Source organism: Sminthopsis crassicaudata, chromosome 4 (genome assembly GCF_048593235.1).
Source record: "Sminthopsis crassicaudata isolate SCR6 chromosome 4, ASM4859323v1, whole genome shotgun sequence".
NCBI lineage: Eukaryota > Metazoa > Chordata > Mammalia > Dasyuromorphia > Dasyuridae > Sminthopsis > Sminthopsis crassicaudata.
This window is the reverse complement of record NC_133620.1, coordinates 463,080,995-463,103,365: the sequence shown is the minus strand read 5'-3', so window position 1 is coordinate 463,103,365 and position 22,371 is coordinate 463,080,995. Positions and strand designations below refer to the sequence as shown.

General features: G+C 52.6%; 1 protein-coding gene across 1 annotated transcript in view; it reads left to right on the top strand.

Moving 5' to 3' along the window:
* Window positions 1–3,584: 3,584 nt before the first annotated feature.
* Window positions 3,585–22,371, top strand: part of GTF2IRD1 (GTF2I repeat domain containing 1) — a gene marked incomplete in the record, with an annotated part of 193,432 nt that continues 174,645 nt past the window's right edge. The window contains 1 exon segment of the mRNA XM_074264041.1: window positions 3,585–3,720.

Below are 22,371 nucleotides of genomic sequence, written 5' to 3'. Positions count from 1 at the left end.
CCATTCAGTGACAGGAGCTGGTTTCCATTAGATGGAAAGGTGTGTGTGTGTGTGTGTGTGTGTGTGTGTGTGTGTGTGTGTGTGTGTGTGTGTGTGTGTGTGTGTTCCAGCACAGAGCCCTAGATTGTCGGCCGCAGGAACTTGAGAAATCAGCAACTGCAATGCCCTCATTTTACAGAGGAGAAAACAGCAGCCCAGAGACAGCAAGGAACTCTCCTCCAGTCACCCAGCTACAACTAAGCCCTGGCTCTCCTTGTCTACAACAAAGCTTTTCATCACACTTCAGTGCCTGTAATTCTGGGTGTGCAGGAACGGGGCGGCTGTTTCACCATCTCCAAGGTGGGGATGCCTAGTGGTATGTGCTGCCGGGTTAGAATAACCCCTCCCCTTCCAGTGCTCCCCATTCCTCAAGCTCTAATTCAAGGAAGCCTTGCTGGTCATAGAGCCCTCATCAGTACCCTTGGATGCAGGCTCCATGGGGGAAAGGATGATCCTTTTTTTTTGCCTTAGTATCCATAGGATCCTGCTACACAGTAGGTGCTTCTTAAATGCTTGTGACTGATTTCCTTTCTCACTGTAGGGGTTGGGGACATTCGGCCATACAGTAGGTGCTTCATAAATGCTTGTGACTGATTTCCTTTCTCACTGTAGGGGTTGGGGACATTCGGCCATACAGTAGGTGCTTCATAAATGCTTGTGACTGGTTTCCTTTCTCATTGTAGGGGTTGGGGACATTCGGCCTCATTGGTATGGCACAGCTCAGTCACATAGTAGGTGCTTCATAAATGTTTACTGACTAATTTCCTTTCTCATTGTAGCGGTTGGGACATTCTGCCACACAGTAGGCACTTCACAAGTGCTCCCTACCTGGTTTCCTTTCTCACTGTAGGGGTAGGGTGCATTGGGCCTGGCTGGCACAGAGCAGAATGAGACAGACCAACTGGCACCCCACACTGCCCATGTCCTGAGCCTTAGGGCAGCGCCAAGGGCCTCCTCAGGATCTTTTGTATCTCGGACCTGAGTCTCCTTAAGTGCTCTTTTGGTCCCAGGCCGCCCTCTGGCCCTCCCCGCCGGGGAGGCGGCTGGCCCCACTGGATGTCCAGGCCTGAGCGTGGCTCGGCCAAAGGAGGAAGAGGGGACTCGGTCTTCCAAGAGCTCCGGGCTGGCCGGAAAATTAGACTCATCCCAATGAGAACTAGCATTTAAGGTCTGCAGAAATCCTGGAGTCCGGCTCTCAGGCTCAGGGACAGGCTCCCATGGAAAGGAAGGTGTGAAGCAAGATTCAAACTCGGCTCTCTAGCCACTGCGCCACCTGAACAGCAGTTCTCGGTCTAAGAGAACATCTAATTCCGAGGGACTGGAAAAGGTCACTCCAGGAGGGCTGGAGGAGTCCTGGAGGGCTTCCCGGAGGAGGTGAGACCTGGGCTCTGGCTAGTCGGAGGGCATTCCAGGAGGGGCCAGGCTGGGAATGAGGGGGTGTGGGCAGGGGATGGTGGGGAGACGTGCCAGGCTGGAGTGGAAGGAGGGAGGGTGGGTGTGGCCACGGGGAGGATGGAGAAATAAGGGTGGATTAGGAGGGTGGGGCCAGATTGTGGAGGGACTTGTAAATCAGGCAGAGAGAGTGGCAGATAAGGCCTTCCAGCCTAGAATCTCCTGGATGGGCTGGGGGTGGGGGGCACAAGAAGGGTGTGATGGAAGGGGGGGCGGGGAGGGAGCAGCCAGGCCGCTCAGTGAAGGGAGGGAGGACGGACTCAGACTTGGGTGGGGGTGGGGGTGTCTCATAGGAAGGGAAGACAAGGAGGGAATGGGGGGGTGTCAGGAGGAAGGAGGGCAGGCAGGCAGGCCCAGACAAGGTCGTGGGAGGCAGTTGGGGGGCCCCTCGGGAATGACTTCACTCCGCTGACTCAGAGCCGAGAGACGGTCTTGAGGTCCAACCTCTAGGTGGACTTCGGGCCCCCTCCCCATGGGGAGCGCCCCCCAGGAGGGCCCGAGGCCACAGCAGTGCGGACCGGAGCCAGGGACCGGCATGCAAAGCGATTCCGGCCTGCCTCAGGTTCCCAAACCGAGGAATCCCGCCCCCCCCCCCTCCTGAGCCTTCTGGCCTAGAGCTCCTCGCGGGGCCTCCAGGGCCCCTCCCGCTTCTGCAGCTCCCTGCACCCCCCTTCCTCGCTCTCCCTACAAGGAGGCACCCGGAGACTGGTCATTCACGCGCTCCTAGTAATGTCCCGGGGTGCCTGCGCCTCAGTTTCCTGCTCCGTGGAATAAGAGACTAAAGCAGAGGCCTCTGGGTCCCTTTGGAGCTGTAATCCTCCTCTCCATGAACTCCCGAAGCTCTGAGTCCGCTAAGAGCGACTCCCCACACGAGGGCTTCCCACAAAGGTGTCCGAGGCGGGGGGAGAGCGGGAGCAGGGGCCTGCTCCGAGGCGCGAGGGGGGCCCTGGCAGCTCCCCCGGAAGTGGCCTCTGGCTAATCCTCCATCCCTCTGGCAATGACTCCCGTCCCCTCTGGGTCCTGTCTGCGTGGGCAGAACGGCAGCCCTCTGCGGCCGGGGTCCCCATCGCGGGCCCGGCGCTGCACTGACGCACGGAAAGAACTCGGGGTCCACGCTGAGCGGAGAGCGCTAATGGCGCGACTGGCGAGGACTCAGTTTCCCCATCGGTAAAATGGGCACAATCATCCTCGGTCAGCCTCCTCCCCGGGCTGCCCTCAGCGTCTGGGATTGCGGGCGCCGCTCGAGACAGGGATTATTCACTCCCTCCTCCTCTGTGTATCCCCCCTTTCCTCCTGCCAGGTACCTCTCCCGAAGGGGGCCTCCCTCCCCGGCTCGGGGGGCCCCTCCGCTCCCACTCCGGTGCACCCCTCCCCCATGCCGGCTTTCCAGCCTCCGCGCCCCTGACCGCCCCCCTCCCCTCGTCTCCCCTCCGTTCGGGGGCCGGCCCCAGCCCGCCGGGCCCCCCGCCCCCGTGTGCCCAGCCCCGAGGCGGGCCGGCGCCGCGCCGCCCCCCCGCCCCGCGGGACCCTCCCTGCCCCCCCGGTGTCCGCCTCCCGGTCCCCGCGGCCGCCGGGCTCTCCGGGCGCCGGCTCGGGCTAATCCTGTATGTAAATGACAGCCAATCGAGGTGGTTGTTGAGCGGGGCTGGGATTAGAGACGGGGCGAATGGCTTGCAATCTTACTGGGATTACAGAACAAAGAGGCTCCTCTCCGCTCTCCTCCTCTCCTCTCTCCGCTCTCCCTTCTCTCCCCCCTCCCCTCCTCTCTGCTGCAGCCCCGAGCGGGGGGGGGCCCAGCTCCGGGAGAGCGAGCGCGAGCGAGCCCCCCCCAGCCCAGCCCGGCCCGCCCGGCCCGGCCCCCACCCTCAGCCCGCTCCGCTCGGTCCGCTCCCCTCCCGGCCCCCGGAGCGGGGGCTCCGTCCGCTCCCCGCCCCCCTGCGTGCCTAGGCTGGGGGGGGTGGGGGGAGAGATTACCCCACCCCCACCCCGCAGCTTCTCCCCCTCCTCCTCCTCCTCCTCCTCCTTCTCCTCCTCCTCCTCCCCTCTCCCTGCCTCCCTCCCTCCCCCCGTCTTTCTCTCCCTCCTCCCATCCCCTCCTCCTCTCCTTCTGCCTCGTCTTCCCCTTTCTCCCAGATTAATTAAGGAGGCAGCGGCGGGAGGCTGAGTCCTGGCCGGGAGCGAGCGGGGGCCGGGGCGCCGCTGGGCAGGAGCGCTTGGGGATCCTCCGAGGTAAGAGAAACTTTTATACCGGGGGGCGGGTGGGCTGAGGCCGTCCCCCCACCTCCCCCTCGCTCCATCTCCCCCCACCCCGTGCGCCGGGAACAAATCCGTCTGGCTCTGTATTTTGGGTGCATTGGGAGACACGTGACTAGGGAGGTCGCGGCTGGAATGGTGGTGTGGGGGAGGGGGCGCCCCTCACCCCCACTTCCTACCTCCACCTGCGGAGGGCGGGGGGAGGGGCGGGAAGGGGCGCTGTGCGGGATCCGGAGCTGTCAGCCGCGAGGGGGGGGTGCTCGGGGAGAGGACGGAGCTCGCTGCAGTTGGGGGAATGAGGTCAGTTCTTCCCGGTGCCAGTCTGGGGGAGAGGAGAAAAGTGAAGTGCCGGGGACAGCGGCCCGGCCGGGGGCCGCTCCGGCCACTTTTCCGCCCACTTGTCCCGCCCGGGAGCCGGGCTCGGGCCGGGGGCGTCCTCCCCGCCCGCCCTCTCTGCCCCCGCCGCCGCCGTGCCGGGAGGACGCGGGGGCCGGGAGCGGACGTGCCGCGGGCTGAGGGTGACACCCCCCCCAGTCCTCCTCCCGGCGGGGGTAAGATGGAGTCTGCCCGAAATCGGGGGGCCGCGGGAGGACGGCGGGGGAGGCCGCACCTGGAGGAGGGCAGGTCCGGCCCCCCAGGACGGCCCCCCCGCCCCCAGCCCGAGCTCCCGGCCCGCGGGGGCAGCTGACATGGGTCCCCAGATAAAGTGTCTCCCTTTCCCCATCCCCGGGCTGTTTGGTGGTGGTAGCCAAGCCCCCGGAAGTGGGGTCACTGAGCATGAGGTGAAGGGGGTGGGGCTAGAAGGAGGAGCCCGGGCTGAGGCTGGCGGGGGGGGGGGGGCGGCTAATCGGGACAACTTGGGGGAGGCGGAGATCCCGGCGGAGCCGGACCCCCGGAGGTGCCCCCTCCCCCCGACCCCCGACCCCTGGCTCGGGTCCTCGGTGTCGGACCCCGGGGAAGGCCCCGCGGCCCCGAGCTCCGGGCAGGGTCCCAGGCCGCGGCCGCCCCCCCATCGGGGTGGGGGAGAGGGAGCCCCGGGCCGTACGGGAGGATGGAGCGGGACCTTCCCCGGAGGCCGGGCTGCAACTCCTCCCGCATCCCGCCGGGCCGGGCTCCTTCCCAGCCAGGGCTTCCCGGCCTTCCGACCTCCGCCTTTGGTCTCCAGGGCTACTGGACAGGGGGGCGGGGAGGCTGCGAGTGGGGATGCTGCGGGCAGGGCGGCCCCATCCGCCTCCGCTTGGACAGAGTTCTGGGGAGAGCGCGGGCTCTGCTGGAGGTCCCGGGACCGGGAGGAAGGTTTGGGGCCACAGGCAGCGCGCCCTCTTAGCAGGCTTCCCTCCGCCTGATCTCAGCCCCCCCCCCCCCACTGGGATAACAGTGATGATGACAGTGATAACCGGCCCTGCCCCCCACCGCGGGGTGACCTTGGGTTAGGCATTTCCTTCCAGCCTCAGGAAGTGTAAAACGAGGGGGGACTACCGGGGCTCAGTGGATAGAAGCCGGATCTAGGGTCAGGATCTCTGAGACACTTCCCAGCGGGTGACCCTGGGCCGCTTCTCCCTGTCTGCCTCAGTTTCCCCATTTGTAATGGGAGCCCGAGGAGGAAACGGCCACCCCTCCGGTATCTCTGCCAAGAAAACCCCAAATGGGGCCACGGAGAGTAGGGCATGACTGGAAAGAATGAAAGATCTGGACTAGATCGCCTCGGAGATCTCTCTCGTTGTGTTTGTCTCAAGGGCCCCATGGGTTAGGGACTACAGGCAGCAGGGGCCCCCCACCATGGATGGGGAGCGGCCCCCGGTGCGGATTCGGAACAGGACTCGCTGGGGTCACAGCAAGTGGATGTCAGGCAGGGCTTCACTGGTCCGGGGCTGCGTTTCAGGCCCTTGAGCCAGATAAAATGGCAAGGGTTGGGGGTCCTAAATGTGACCTTTCTGTCCTCCCCAAAATTAGCAGGCAGCCCCCCAGAGCAGAACAGCCCTTCCTATTTGGAATCCAGGGGAAGGAGCCCCGGAGGCAGGGGCCAGGTTTGAGACTGTCTCTGACATTTAATAGCTGTGTGACTTTGACTTCAGTTTCTTCATCTGCAAAAACAAGGGCTTTAAGACAAAGCAGAGGCAGCTGGGTCGCACAGTGGTTAGAGCGCCAGCCTCAGACACTTCTGGCTGGTCACTTCACCCTGTTTGCCTCAGTTTCCCCATCTGTCAAATGAGCTGGAGAAGGAAACGGCCACCCACTCCAATCTCTCTGCCAAGAAAACCCCAAATGGGGCCATGAAGAGTGAGAGACTCCTGAAAATTATCGAATTACTCAACTAGATGGTGCCCGAGATTCCCTCCAGCCCTAAATTCCTGACCCTATTACTAGGTACCTTTTCATAACTCGAGGTTCCAGCGGGCCTCCCCTTTGGAGGATGGGGTTAGCAGGCTCCATTTTCCAGGTGAGCAGCTGGAGGGAGGGCAGAGAGCCCGAGAGATTTGCGCCGAATCGCTCCTAGGATCAGAACTAGGGTGTATTTAGCCCTTCCGTCCCACCTCCAGAAGTGCCCTGTTTGGATCTTTGCATGTTTTTTGAAAGGAAGGAATGGACCATTATGAGTCATCTTGGATTTTGTCTCATCACCAGCTTTATCACCCAAATCAGGAAGGGGAGAGGGGCAGCAGAAGGGGGCGATGCCCAGAGCTGCAGGCCCCATAGCTTGGTTCGATGGCTGTGGAGTTGAGCCCATCAGGACGCTGATGGAGACTAGGACAGCCGATAGCCCAGGGGAGCCCCAATGAATGGGTTCTGAAAAGCAGGCCTGTCCCTCTCCCTGGCTTGTCACAACGAGCCTCCAGATTGAGGAGGTGCTGGGTGGGGGTGTTGGGGCAGGGTCTGGGTGTCCCTCCTGGGCTTGATCTTCTCAGAGAGATAACGTGGACTCCAACAGCAGCAAACACTCTTTGGGAAGACTCAAAAAACCCTATTCTTTTATTAGAAAAGGGGCTGGGGACTGTCTCCTAAGAGAAAACGAGAAATCTTCTGAGGGTCTCGTCAAGATGGACAGAAAAAATGGCCTGCCCTAGATAGTGTAGAGAGGGGTTTATTTGGGCCCTGGAGAGAGGGAAAGGGCAAGGTTGGGGCCAGGTGACACCGTAGGGCAGGATGCCAGCCAGAACTGTTCGCTGGGTCTGTTGATCTTTAACGAGTGAGGATCCTCCCATATCTCTTCCTTTGCTGTGCATGCATCCTTATGTGGTACCATCTCTCCCCGAGTCTGATTGGACAGGTCAGGTACTTGTTCTGTCTCAGCTAAGTTTTAGCTGGAGCTCTAAGGGAGGAGAGATATATGAGCTCAGGGATCACAACAGATGTGCTGGAGGTGGAGGAGGGAAGGGAGCTCAAGCCAGAGGAGGTCAGGAAGGGATTTAGGAGGGGCTGACCACTTCACAAGGGACCCCTCAGCCCCCTCTCCCTTATAGCAGCCACTTGGGATACAGGGAGGGAGAAGGATGCTTCCGCTGTAGCCAAGCATTGTGGGCCCTCCCAGTTCTGAGATTCCAGATCTCAGATTCAGAACTGGAAAGATCTTGGAGGTGATCTAGACCAATCCATTGTTTACAGATGAGGAAACTGAGGTCCAGAGGCCAGCATCTGTTTAAGCTCTTACTCTGGGCTAGGCCTAGTTCTGAGTCCCGGGATTACAAAAAAGGGTCATTTCAGCTCGTGTTCTAACGGGGAGACTATATGCAGACAACTGTGTAATAGGCCAGGGACATATTGCCCTTTTTGGAGGAGGCCAGCAGCCGAGGACAGCCCAGGCAGAGAAGGGCTGGGAAAGTGCCCTGGGGGAGGAACAGCAGGAAGCTGTTCATCCATTGTCTCTGGTTACTAGAAGACTGGAAATGTAGGAAGATAACAAAGGTTAGATACCAAACAAAGAAGTTTGTATTGATCCTGGGGGTAATAGGGAGCCAATGCAATTTACTGAGTGGGAAGAGAGTGGGGAGTGACTGGAGATGAGAAAGAAAGGAGGATTTGCTCAATGTCATCTAGCTACTTAGTGGCAGATGGAAGATTTGAACCCACACCAAATCCAGCCTTTCACACTGGCTGTGCAGTTGAGGAGACTTGTGCGACCCTACATAAGTAGCCCCAGATAACTGAAGTTGCAGTATAATTGCTTATCTGAAGTGGTGGAACCTGGGAACTTTCTCTCCTGGTAGATCCTCAGTCTACAACTGGAAGGGACCTCAGAGCTCAGCTAGCCCATTTTACAGATGAGGAAACTGAGACAGGGAGGCTTAACTAATGTGACACAAACTCTTGGTGATGGTCAGGAGAGCCGTTCCCATTTAATAAGAGAGAATGAGTGTGAAGTGACTTGGCCAAGATGGTGGCACAAGTGGTATTAGTTAGCCTTCCCTTAGCCCGGTGGGCTCTCTCTCTTAAAGACTTAAGCATGAAAGTCCTTAGTTAAGGGTGGGAAGTTGGCAGGGGGAGAAAGGGGGCTTAATGGGGCCCTGCTTGGCTTTTGTGGAGTCATGAACGGATTCCAAAAGGGACGTGAAAGGCGCCATTCCCTACTTTAGCATAAAGGCAGGCGATTGACTTAGAAAGTCGTGTGTACTACCACCAGTGACATTTGTCACAGGTCTCCCTCTTCCATACTTTGTGATAAATTAGTCAGAGGCTGGTAACAGATGCTTTTTAAAAAATGCTAAAATAACTTTTATCCATTTAAACGAGATTGTAGGGGAAATGTTTAACCTACTTAGAAGAATGGACTGTTTAAATGCTGGGGAAGCCCTTATTATTTTGATGTCACCAATGGGCTGATTTTAAATTGAATAACACCACAGCTAGAAGGGACTTTGTCTAGTCTCTTCATTTACAGCTTGGGAAACTGAGGCTTAAGGAGGTTAAAGTGATTGGTTCCATTAATGATTTCAGGGCTTTCATTGATATTCATTTCTTATAACTATTTCTATCCCCATTTTACAGATGAGAATACTGAAGGTCAAAGAGGCAAAATGATGCTCAGGGTCACAGAGCTAGTTATGTATAAGTCAGATTCGAACCCAGGATTTCCTGTCTGGGGAGCTAGTAATGCTGGGAATGAATAAAGGGGAGACGATGATGGAAAGACAGCCCTGCTGCCCCAGGGTCTATGGATAGCCAAGTGTACAAGTTATCCTGCATCCTAGATGAAGCCAGCTAGCCGGAGTTCCTGACCCAATATGGCATCCTCATTGTGTGGACCCCTCCGGGTTGGGACTTAGAAATACTAAAGATGTAGTGGCTACCAGAGCGGGCACCAAACATGCTCCCATGGGCTTCTAGAAGGGACTGGAAATTTGAATTTGGAATCCAAAAACCTGGCTTCAGATTTTCCTCTCTACAGTCACCAACTGAATTATCTTTGGCAATTTACTTCCCCTGGGCTTCAATTTCCTTCCTTGTAAATGAGAAGGTTGAACTGTTGTTCTTCAACTCTTAAAAAAAATACTCCCTTTGGCTCAGTTTCCTTGTCTTTTAAAGTCTTTTTAAGTTGGCCTCTCAACTTCATTCCACCTCTAGGACCCCCTGATCGTCCTCAGGATGAGGAATTGTCTATGGATAGGCTGTGCCTGGGAGAACGGTTTTAGTCTGGGGCCGGAGGCTGGATTTTTAAGGACCCTTCCAGCTCTCAAAAACTGCCATTCTTATGTTTAGGAGAACTGCACATGTTTAACCTATATAGGATAACTTGCTGTCTAGAGGAGGGAGGGAGAAAAACTTGGAACCCAAGGTTTTGCAAGGATGAATATTGAAAATTATCTTTGCATGTATTTTTTTGTTTTAGTTTTCTTTATTTTTTCCTTTTTCTCTTTATTTTTTAGTATAGCTTTTTATTTATGTGCATTCATTTTGAAAAAATAAAAAACAAATATTTTAAAAATACTATGATTCCATTTTCTCTCCTCCCATAACACTTATCCTATCGTACTAGCCGTAGCTACTGCAATCCTTTACGTCCATGTGTAACTGGTCCCTCCCTAACACAATCTGATGATGAGGATGGCAGTCAGAACTGCTACAGGGCCTACTGTGTGCCGGGATCTGGGCTAAGAGCTTTGCAGATCTCATCAATCCTTCTTTCTCTCTACATCTCCAAGTCCAAATCCCCTGCTGAGGGGCAGAGTTAGCATCTGTCTCATCAGCACCAGTCTTACCAGCCCGTCCTCCAGCTCGGACGAGTCCCTCGGTGACTTAGGCTGAAAGCCTAAGCCCGGTCCCATACCGATAGATACCGGATTTAGCTCCGGAGACATGGACACCCTCCGGAGTGGGGGTTTTCTGCTTGGGAAGTTGGAATGGGGATTAAATGAAAATGGGAGTGTGACATCTGAGGCTAGTGCTCTGATAGTGATACGCTTATGCTTAGTTTATTACTTTGATTAAATGCTTTTCCGAAGTCCGTGTGGGAAGGGGACTCCGCGGCCCCTTTAAAGGCAGCCCAGCAGCTGGGAGAGGGATTACGGGGGAGGATGGACGGCACGAGTGTGCTCTGGCCGGTATGTCCTGTGAAAGTCTGCTCGCCCATTTGGGCAAAAGCGACGTTGCCCCACCCATAGACAGCTGCACCCCGCAGTCGGGTCCCATTGTTGGGACACTGGACATGTTCAGGAGCTTGTGGCCAGGGCCGAGAGATCGTTGACTGGTGGACTTTGGGCTTAATGGGAGGCAATTGTGTGGGGGACAGCTGGCAAAACCCAGATGTTGGGCTTCTAGGAATAAGCCGGTGAGATCCTTCGAACCCTCTCCGGAGTGTGTTGTGGTCACTTGTGGCTTCCATAGTGTAGGAGAGAGGTCCACAAGCTAGTAAATATTCAGTGGAGGGCACTCAGCAGGGGGAGAGCCTCGTGTCTGTGTCATCGCAAAGGGGGATGGTTAGTTCAGAGAAGGGAAGATGTGTTTGAATGGAGTATTTGAAGAAGGGAATGATATGCGTTCTCTGGGGTCCCAGAAGGTGGAAGAAGGAGGGATGGATGGGGGCTGTAAAGGGAATGATTTGGGCGGGGACGCGGCGAGGGCAGTAAATCCTTGTAGAAGTCTCCAGTTCTAGAAATCGGGTGGCTTCATCTTCCCAGAGGTCTAGAGGAGCTGGGAGTTGGGAGGACGCCATCTTCCTCCTTCTTCCCCACACTCCTCCCAAGGCTCGAACTTCTTGATGGAATCTGTGCTGTTCAGACACCGTCCATCTCCACATCATCTCCTTGTTCTTTTGCAATATGGCGGAGAGCGTCCTTGAGGTTGTGCCCTATGACTTTCCATCAGTGCAGGTGTTCACGCTGAGCTTATTCAAAGGATTCTCACCTTGGGTGGAGGTTGACTGGGGAGGTAATTTGGTAGCTCTTGAGATTCCCTTGAGGGATGCAGAACACTGACTATGATGTCTCCCAGTCTCCTGACCCAATCTCTCCTCCTTCTCCTTCTGCACTCTTTACTCTAGAAACAGATTCCCAGAGATGAACTAGTCAATAGCAGTATTAAACATCTGCTTTGTGTTAGACACTCTGATGAGGGCTAAGGATGCAAAAAAAGGGCAAAAGTTGGCCCCCGTCCTCAAGGTGCTCCCAGCTCAGTGGAGGAGACATGTCAGATATGAATAAAGAAGCTGTAAAGAGGGTAAATTGGAGAAAATCGGCGGGGCGAAGGCAGCAGCATTAAGTGGGAGTAGGAAAGGCATCTTCTACAAAGTGGGATTTGGAGCTGGAACCTGAAGGAAGCCACGAGAAGGAGGTGAGGAGAGCGCTCCAGGTGTGGGAGCCAGGCTGGAGATGAATCGTTCCAGAAGCAGTAAGAAGTCGGCGTTCTCTGCATCTGCAGAATAAGGCTCAAGAAGACTGAAGAGCTGAAGTTTTGAGAGCCAAATGGATTTAAAAATCTTATCTGGAGGTGATAAGGAGTAGGGAGGTGGCTGGGTCTGGCCTGTGCTTTAAGAAGGTCACACAGCAGGGAGAGCCTGGACAAACTGTAGCTCCTGTGATAACCCAGATGGGAGGTGAGTTGGGCTGCACCAGAGCAGGGGCAGAGGACAGGAGACAGGCCAAGAGACGCTCTAGAGCTGCAGCTGGCAGGCCTTGTCAAGCGTGCGGATGTGGGGGGTGATAGTGAGGAGTCCAGGCTGACCCCTGGGGGGTTGTGGGCTCAGCCTTAGCCACAACTCAGAAAAGTTGTGACAACATCTGAGGTAATGGCCCTCATCTGGGTATATATGCCACGGATTTTGAACTTTTATTCTTTCATCCATTCATTTTTTATTTTGAATGTCAAATTCTATCCTTCGGCCAGCCTCTCCCCCACCCACTGGAAGACCAGCAACAGGATACTGTTACTCACAGGAAGTTATGTATGCCATGAGTGATACACAGCACCAGCTGGATCACAGACTCCCCACGTCCTCCTTCACCTGCTCTCAGCTTCCCCTAAAATCCCCTCCCCCAGGACCTTCATCCTCCTGGGAACACTCTTGATTGGGCTCCCATAAATACAGCCTTTACTGAGTGTGGCTGGAGGCCTCCACACTGTCCTGTTTACAGATCCCGCTGCTGTCGTGTCAAGGGCTCCTGGTCCTACCCGCATCTCTCTCATGCCTTTGGATCCCCACTGTCTGATCCGCCATCTCAGACCCGGATTCCAATTCTGCCTTCGAGGCTTATTCCCTAAGTGACCTTTTGGGCATGTTAACCAACTTCCCTGAGCCTCAGGGGCACTGGATGGCTTCTAGGATCCCTTATATTAAATTCTATGACCCTGTGACCTTAGAGGTCATCTCAGAATGGCAAAGTGGTGAGAGCACCGACAAGAGATCTGAGTTCAAATTCTGTCTCAGAGGCTTACTACCCATTTATTGCTGGGCTTGTAAGCCATGAGGACCCTTCCCTCTTGAAGATCCATGATCTTTTCTTTTTTTTTTTTTCTTTTTTTTGATTAAAACTGCTTATTTTCAAAACATATATATATATATATATATATATACATATATATATATATATATATATATACATATATATATATATATATATATATATATATATATATAGGTAGTTTTCAACATTCATCCTTGCAAAACCTTGTGTTCCAGACTTTTTTCTCCTTTCCTTCTCCCTATCCCCTCCCTGGCAAAGTGATCCTATATAGGTTAAACATGTGCAATTCTTCTATGCATATTTCCACAATTATCATGGTGCATGAGAAGAAATCAGATCAAAAAGGAAAAAAAGAGAAACAAAAAGCAAACAAAGATCAACAACAAGAGTGAGAATTCTGTGTTCTGATCCACACTCAGTCCCCATAGAGCTCTCTCTGGGTGCACACGGCTCTCTCCATCACTATTGGAATTGACCTGAATCACCTCGCTATTAAAGAGGGCCATGTCCATTAAAACTGATCACAACACAATCTTGTTGTTGCCATGTACAATGATCTCCTGGTTCTGCTCATTTCACTCAGCATCAGTTGAGTAAGTCTCTCCAGGCCTCTCTGTATTTCTCCCGTTGGTCATTTCTTACAGAACAATAATATTCCATAACATTCATATACCATAGTTTACCCAACCATTCTCCAATTGATGGACATCCATTCATCTTCCAGTTTCTAGCCACTATGAAAAGAGCTGCCACAAACATTTTTGCCCATATGGGTCCCTTTCCCTTTAAGATCTCTTTGGGGTATAAGTCCAGTAGAAACACTGCTGGGTCAAAAGGTGTGCAGTTTGAGAGCCCTTTGGGCAGTTACAATTGCTCTCTAGAATGGCTGGACGTGATCTTTTCTTATGAACACAGTGCCAGATTTTCCAGTACTGGAGCCATTTCTGGGATCCTAAAGCATTCCCTTAAGATATTGCAATTACTTTTTCCCCCTCAGACTCTCCTCTTCTTCTAAGAGCTAGGAGCTCAGCAGGGACCATATTTTTGCCTCTCTTTTTCCTAACAGTCTATGTCTAGCACTCTATGATCACATTGATAATAGGTGATATCCCCTGTGCCAAGGCTTACTTTTTCTAGCTCCATCTTGGAAGATGGTGTTTGTGTGAGTATAAAATCATCAGAACAACTCTGCCCCTACCCTAGTCTAATCCTGTAGGCCTTGGGTTGTTGCAACAAGTCAGGAGGACCCGAGTTCAAATCTGGCCTCAGACACTTAACACTTCCTAGCTGTTGTGACCCTGGACAAGTCATTTACCCCCCCCTGAGGTTGGGGTTAAGTGACTTGCCCAGGGTCACACAGCTAGGAAGTATTAAGTGTCTGAAACCAGATTTGAACTCAGGTCCTCCTGGATTCAGGGCTGGTGCTCTATCCACTGCCCCTGGGCAAGTCATTTAACCCCAATTCCTTCAGAAAAAAAAATCAAGGTATGTATCTACTGTAAGTATCTACATAAGTATCTACTGTGAGCCAGTTATGTGAGCCTCTGGGGATGCAGAGACAAAAATAAAAATAAAAAAGTCATGGTCGTTGTCTTCTTCTTCTTCTTCATCTTTTCCTCCTCTTTCTCTTCTTCATCTTTTCCTCCTCTTTCTCTTCTTCTTCTTCATCTTTTCCTCCTCTTCCTTTTCTTTTTCTCCATCTTTTCTTCCTCTTCCTCTTCTTTTCCTGCTCCTCTGGAGGAGCTGAGTCTGTCTGCCTCTGGTGTCTTCTTAATTCAGCCCATCCTCCACTTAACTGCCAAAATGGAGATCTGACTAGGTTAATCCCCACCCACTACCTCAATAACCTTCCCTGGCTCCCTATTACCACTGGAGCAAATACAGAATACTCTGTTTGGCATTCAAAGCCCTTCATAACCTTGACAGTCTTCTTAGATGTTACTAATCCTATTCATGAACAGGACTGGCCATCTCTTGGTTGGGGGCCTTCTCTGTCCCTCCTCCCTGGAGTGCTCTCCCTTCTCTGCTCCAACCACTGTCCTCTCTGCTTCTCTTGTGTCCCGGCTAAAATCCCACCTTCCACAAGGAGACTTTCCTCCACCCTCTCTGCTGATTAGCTGGTGGGCCCATGGATATATTTGTTTGCTTGCTGTCTCCCCCATTAGACTGGAAGCTTCCTGAGGACAGGGCCTCCTTTTGGATCTTCAGCTCTCAGCACACGGTACCTGGGACACAGCCTTAAAATGTTAATCACATGGACAAATGGATTGGCAGACACTCAGAGATGTGTGTGCTCCAACCTGCCGAGCCTGCTCCCGGGTATTTCCTGCCCTGTTCCCCGATCTCCTGGACTCTGGACCCTCTCTGCTTGCACAGGCCCGTGCCGCCCCGACTGCCTTGCTCTTGACCTTTGGTGCCCTGTGTTTGTCTGTGGGTCTCTTCCTGTGCCAGGGGGACCCTGATTCCAGCCTGCTCCCTCTCGGCCCACCGACGCCTCCTCCAGTCGCCCCTGTGCCGAATGGTGGCGGGTCTGGAGCAGTGGAACAGGCTGGGGGACCTCGTCTCCCCAGCTCTTTTTCATCAGATGGCCCCAGTCTAGATTGTGATTTCTCCTTCCTTTCCACGAAATCTCATTTTGATTTTTGACGGATGGGCCCAGCTCCTCACCACACCCAGGAAATGGCTACTGTTTTCTAGAAGACTGTGGAGTTCTTGTTAATGGAATACAATCAAAAGTCTTGTTAGGTAAATATAAATAATGACATTGCAATATACCATCTGTTAAAGAGCTCGGGAGCATACAGTTAATATAATCAGTGCGTGGAGGGCTGGTAATTGGCTTTGCTGCATAATTTCTCCAGAAGTGTTGGTTTCTCTCTCTCTCTCTCTCTCTCTCTCTCTCTCTCTCTCTCTCTCTCTCTCTCTCTCTCTCTCTCTCTCTCTCTCCGACCTCCCTCAATTTGCTCTCTTTCCCTGCTGCCCATCCCCCAGGAAGGGGGGGTGGGGAACTTGTCTGAATCAGGGTTTATTCATTGTTTTAATTTAAGATGAAGTGACTAGCCATTCGTTCGGTAAGTTTTTAGTAAGTGTCTCTGACATGCTAAGTACTGGGGATACAGAGACAGGCAAAAAAATAGTCCCCGTCTTCAATTTGATGGGGAGAAGCGATACGCAAATAGCTTTGTATAAAAGAGAAAGATTTGTTGTTCAGTTCACACCATTTGGGCTTTTCTTGACAAAGATACTGGAGTGGTCTGTCATTTCCTTCTGCAGTTCATTTTACAAATGAGGAAACCGAGGCAAACAGGGTTAAGTGACTTGGCCAGGGTCACATACCTGGTAAAGTAAATGTCTGAGGTTGGATTTGAACTCGGGGGTTCATTTCTCTATTCATTGTATGGAAGAAGAAGAGATGAAGAAGAGGAAAAGATAAAGAAGACAAAAGGAGGAAAAGATGTAGAAGAGAAAAAGGGGAAAAAGGAAGAAGAAAAAAGGAGGGAAAAGAAGAGATGAAGAGGAGGAGGAAAAGATGAAGGAGAAAAAGAGGAAGAGGTGGAAAAGATTGAGAAAAAGAAAAGAAAAAAAAGAAGAGGAGGAGGGAAAAGAGAAGATGATGGAGAAGGAGATGAAGAGGAAAAGTGATGAAGAGGAGGAGGAAAAGATGAAGAAGAGATAGAGAAAAAGAAAGGGAAAAGATGAAGAAAAAGAATAAGGAGGAAAAGATGAAGAAGAAGAAGAAGATGATGATGATGATGATGATGCTGATGATACAAAATAAATTGGAGGGACTTGGGAAAGCTTTCTTTATTCTTGAAGAGGCTAATCAACAAGTGTTTATTAAATACCTGCTGTGTGTCAGGTGCTGGGCTATAAAAGCAGAAATGAACAGTCCTGCCCCTGTGGATTTACATTTAATGGGGGAAATAACATGCTCATATATAGTGACCCTTTGATTCATAGTCTGACCCACTGAGTGCATGGAGGTGACAGTTATTGGATCAGATTGGAGAGGGAGGATGGCAGCAGGCTGTGAGAAGTTTTAAAGAGCCCCTGGAGGAGGAGGGCAAAGCCAGGACATTGGGATGGAATTGGGGTAGAGAGGGAGAGTCGGTGCAGCTGTGTGATGTGGTTCCCAACCCGACTAACCGAGCTTAACTGGGTACTCTCATGCTATGGGAAGTCTGTATTCCAACCCAGAGGGGCAGGAGCTAGGTAGGACCCTTCCCCTGGCAACCAAGGAGCAGTGGAGATTTGTGGGTAATCCCGGAGGGAGGGTCCTGCTCTTGAGGGGAGGCAGTATCTGGACACTTAGTCCAATGGCCTACACTCTCTTGCTAAGGTTCCAGATCTCTTTTTCCGGACCATCGGAGACGGGCTGCATCACAGACCACTGCCCGGCTCCCCATCTGCCTCCTCAGGGAGGGGGCTGGGGCCCCAGAGTGAGAGGCTCCCTCCTCCCTCTTCTGCCCCCTCACTCTCCACCCGACAGAGCTGGAATTTCATCCCTGGTGTCTGGTGACTTCCACACCAAACCTCCGTGATGAAATTACACTCCACCCTCTCCCGCCCGGGAGGACACCGGCTTTCATGTCCTACATCCAGTGACATGGGCCCCTGGGCTGAGGGGTCCCTGTTGGAGCCAGGAGGCCCGAAGCCATCTTTTTATAGCTGTTTGGCTTCAGGAATACCTGGATGTTGGGCTGGGGAGCACGTAGAATGGGAAGATGGACCAGGTTTTACCTTCTGTTTCTTATTGTTCCTTAGGAATCCTTGCCATTCCTTCCCCAGGAAGGTACTTGGATGACAAGGGGATGAGACCTTGTTTTGGGACTTATTGAAGGCAGGAACCATTTCCTTTTTGTCTCTGCACCCTCAGCACTGCGCCTGGCACATAGTGTGCTGCTTAAAAATGCTTTCTGATTTGTGACCATTAATTTCCCAATCTGGCGACTGTTTTGGGAGTCTTTGGTTATGAAAGCCTTGCTAGAAATTGAATAGTTAATAGAAAAGAGAGTAAGCAAAAAAGACACATGTTAGCGCTCCCGTGGGGTCAGTTTTGGACAATTTTAGGCTTGGGATTCAGAAAAACACAAAAACTAATAATCATGACTGTCCCGAAGTGGAAATGGGGGACGGTCGTCCTTCCCTAGCTATCTTCAATCAGAGAGCATTTATTAAGCACCTACTGTGTTTCGGCCCTGTATTAGGCCCTAGGGATGCAAAGGCAAAAAAATGAAACCATGGGGAGTCCTAATGAGCTTTCCATTCCAATAAGGAGACATAAAGCACATACATAAAAATAGAGTGAATGAATAAAAGTACCCGCAAAGACGTTAAACACAAGGTAGTTTGGCTGGAGGGCGCCGGTTTGGGGAGATCAAGGTTGGGTGACCACTTGTGGGCAGGGAAGTCTCCAATTAGACCAGAGGCCTTTGCCAGCTCTGTGTTTGCTACAACCCTGGGTCTCTGTTCATACCAGGTAGGCTCTCTGGAACTCTGGGGGAAGGACTCTGTGTAAATAATGTCACTAAGACTAATAAAGTCTCAGCCCTGTCTTTTGGGATGTGTTCTGTGCCATGGCTGCCGTGATTTCCTTGGACAGTTTTCCTCCGGGCCGGACCATGGTAAGAATGAACACGATGCCTGTGGGCGGCCATTCCCCGACAGAGGAACCATATGCTTAGTTGGACTCCATGTCCCCAGAACTAAAAGAATTATCAGGGTGTTGACAGGCCTGAGCCATAACTAGGGCTAGGCAACTGGGGCTTTATATAGGTTGCTGATATTTAGAGGACGTGGAGAGAATTTGCATTTCTTCAGCTATGTGGAAACAGCTGAGCTTAGCACCTAGTTAGCAGGAATAATCATTTAAAATAGGAAGCTATCAGGTGTCATTGCCCACCACCATGGGGCTCCTTCCTCCAATGATTTCCAGAATCCCCCTGCATTCTGAGCACTTTCCCTCCCAGGTGCCCTTTGGGGCCTCCTGCTGCAGTTGTAAAAATCCATCATTGTGGCTGTGTGACAAGCCTGGATGTGCAGGCAGTTCCTCTGCTCCAGAGGCAAGAAATATCTAGCCTGGGAGATGAAGGGGCCGGATTTGGCCGGACCTGGGAGAGCTGAGCCAGGGCCCACTCCGGGCTCCCGAAGGAGGGGATTTCAGGACAAAGCAGAGCTTGCCCTCCCCCGCTGCGGGCCCTGGCAGCTGTGGCTCCCCTGGCTGAGCTGGAGAAGGCTTAGCACCCAGACGGCCCAGCAGCTGGAAAGGGGACTCTGGAGGCCGGCAGGGAGTGAGCCATGGTCCCCAGGGCCTGAGAAACGCAGGAAACCTCCTCCTTTGTTGTCGTTGTCAAGCCGACCGGTGACTTCATACCTGGATTTAGGATTTCCCTTAATCTCCTCGGGGTTAAAGGGACTGAGGGTCTTGTTGCTTCCATAGCTCCCTGAGTCCTCCAAGATCAGGTACAAGTTAACCCTTCACTGCCTGGCTCCTCCCACCACACTCTCCTGTACTCTGAGAACCACTCACTGATGACCGCCGGTATGCCTCCCCCTCTCATCTCTGTAGGCCTCTGCGCAGGCCATCCCTCCTCCAACAAAGACGTGAGGCTTTTTATGCTCATAATTCCCTTTGAAGCTCCACTCAAACACTTCTAGCAATCAATCAACAGGCATTTATTAAGCACCACTGTGTGCCGGACACTGTGCTAAACACTTTATAATAATAATCTTATTTGATCCTCACAAGGTATGCTGAGAGGCAAATGCTGTTGTTCCCATTTTAGAGATCAAGAAATTGAGGCAAACGTTTCCGAGTCATACAGCTAGGAAATATCTGAGGCTGGGTTGGAACTCAATTTTCTGGCTCCAGGCAAGGTGTTCTGTCTATAACAGGCCTGCAAAAGTGAAAGCGTTTTTGACTCATTCAGTAGTAGAAGTTCTACGGCAGCTGATGGTACAATGGATAGAATGCTGGATCTGGAGTCGAAAGCTCATCTTCCTGAGTTCAGACATTTACTGGCTGTGCAACTCTGAGCCAGTCACTTCTCCCTGTTTGCCTCAGTTTCCCCACCTGTAAAAATGAGCCGGACTAGGAAATGGCTAACCACTCCCAAGTCTTTGTCAAAAAAAACCTTCCAATGGGTGCAGGAAAAGTCGGGTATGACTGAAAAATAGCAAATAAATGTTTTATTTCCTCCAATAGAATGGAAACTTCAACTGGAGGCAGGAAGGATCAGGTACGACTGAAAAATAGCCAACAAATGAAGTTTTATTTCCTCCAATAGAACGGAAGCTTCCTGGGGGCAGGGACGATGTCAGTTTTGGCTTTTGTAGCCCCAGCCCCAGCACTGCTGTTGGCTCAGTAAGCCACTGAGGGATGCTTTCATCTATCTTTGTCTGCAGATGTTATGGAATTATAGGACACTCCATGGGTTGGGTTCTTCCCGTCTCTATCTGTGGGGAAGGTGAGCTCCTCGGGGACAGACGGACTTGGCCCTGGGCTCGGTCCCTGCGCCCGTGCACGGGTTTTGTGCCATCTCTGGGCTTCCAGGCCATGGTCACTGCGTGAATTCACGTTTATTGAGGGCTTATGATGCACCAGGCAGACTTTGACTCCAGAGTTGTAGAGATCTCTTGTGGGAGCCTCTCGAGAGCAGGGGGCCCAACCCTGCCTACACTGTCTTTTCCTTCAGCACTGGGTGCTCCCAGGGGCTCGGGGAGCACCTCCCGCTTGACTGGTCCTTGAATCTGCTCCAAGGGGCATTTCTGAGATTTCCTGGTTAGTGTTGCTTTCCAAGGAGCTCCCCAAAGCAGGAGGCCCCGCCCAGGGACTGGGAAGGGGGATGGGGGACACTGTGTGGGGCTTTTTACCTCGGGCGAGGGCTGGGGCCGAGGGGCTGATTTTCCCCCTGCTGTTTATGGAAGGAGCTGGTTTTTCAGGTGGGGCGGCTTTTCAGGCAGAGAGGCCTGGATGGGGGAAAAGATTGAACTGTCTGGAAAGAGGAGGATGTTGCTGGTTGCATTGTCAATCCCTCCCCCAGAACACGTGCCCTTCACGGCCCCTTGCCTGGCCCCTGGGTGGCTCCAAGGGGAAACTCTGGTTTCTGCCGTGGGTGGGACTGCCACCCCCTCAGCTGAACGGGAATCTTGGGACCGGGAGGAAGCTTGAGAGGTCAGCTGGCCCATCTCAGATCTGGAGGGCTAGACCTCAGTCTGAATTCGGCTCTCCCAGAGTTCCCTGGGAAGGAATTTCTTTTGGTCCTTCTGTTTTGGGATCAAGAATTGGGGCTGGGAGGAAGTCCTTCCTCAGTTTCTCTTGCTGAAGCTTTGACCCATTGCACCCTTCTGTGCCTGTCCCTTGGTTAGGAGACCGCCATAGTGGAAGCTCCCCTTTGGAAGGCACTAGGTTAAGAAGCCTTGCTGGGATTTCTCCAGGAGCTCCAGGTCTGTCCCACAGAAAAGGCATCGGGGATCACTGGCCCTCGGCACAGGCTTGTCCCTCACAGAAATGGCTGTTCACGCTTACATAGGTTTGGGGGGGGCACTTATGATTGCTTTGGTGAAACTGGCTCCCTGTGAAAACAGGCCCTCGGTCAATACTGGTCAGTGCTTTCTAAGGCTAACTTCTGGAGAGCGGCTTGAGATCCCTGAAGATATTACGGGGTTTGCCTAAGGTCATGCAGCCAACATGTGTCCGGGATGGGACTCGAATCCAAGCCTTCCATATCCTGCCCTCTGCCAGGCTGCCTCATAGGGGACATATACTATACTGTCTCTACTTTTTTCAGACTTTATCTAGCTTTTAGGCATCTATAAAGCACTCTCCTCCATAGACATTTATGCAACTGCTGGGGTTTATGAAGGAACCTGGAGCGATTTCTAGTTCAAGTCTCATTTTTGTAGATGGGGAAACTGAGGCAGAGAGGTGGTCACCCCACTGGCCAGCGTCTGAGGCAGTGTCCAAGCCTGGGCTTTTCTGATTTCTTTCAGTCTGGATCTTTATCCCTTTTGGGACTCCATAGGGTCCTAGAGCTGGAAAGAACCCCATATAGGCTAACCTTCTCATTCTGCATGTAATAAAACGGAGATTTAGGAGCATTACCTGGCTTATGTATCAAGGGCCGGCCAGGTAATAAGTAGGGGATAAAGCAGTATTTGAACTCAAGTCCACCAAAACCCAGTCTTGTTATCTTTTTTTCACACGGAGGCCCAGGAAGATTCACTTCCCCATGATCACTTGGGAGACAAATAACAAACTCCGTTTCAGGCCTGCCGTGCTTCTGGAGCAGGCAGCCATGGACTTGAGCATGGAATTTTGGGAAGGTCGACTGCTTCCTCACTAGTTGCTACAACCCCCAAAATCCTCCTAGAAATTCTTAACAACTCTTTGCTTTCAGAATAAAGTTCAAACTCTTCATCCTGGCATTCAAGGCCTTTAGCACTTTAGCTTCTTATCTTCCTCTCCTGCCTTCTCTCCCACTATTCCCCTAAACATATTTCATGTGCCAGTTTAGACTGGGGACTATACTTTGGAGAAAATCCCTTTGGCAGCTGCATGGAGGCTGGATAGAAGTGGGGTTAGGCTTAAGGCAGAGTCCCATGGGAAAGTAGTGAACTAGACAGAAGGGAATATATGCGGAAGAGGTTCTAGAGAGCACTAAAAGGGGACTGGTCTAGCCCCGGCTATCTTCCTTCCCCTTCTTAGAGGTGGGAGGTCTCCAGACAGACTGTG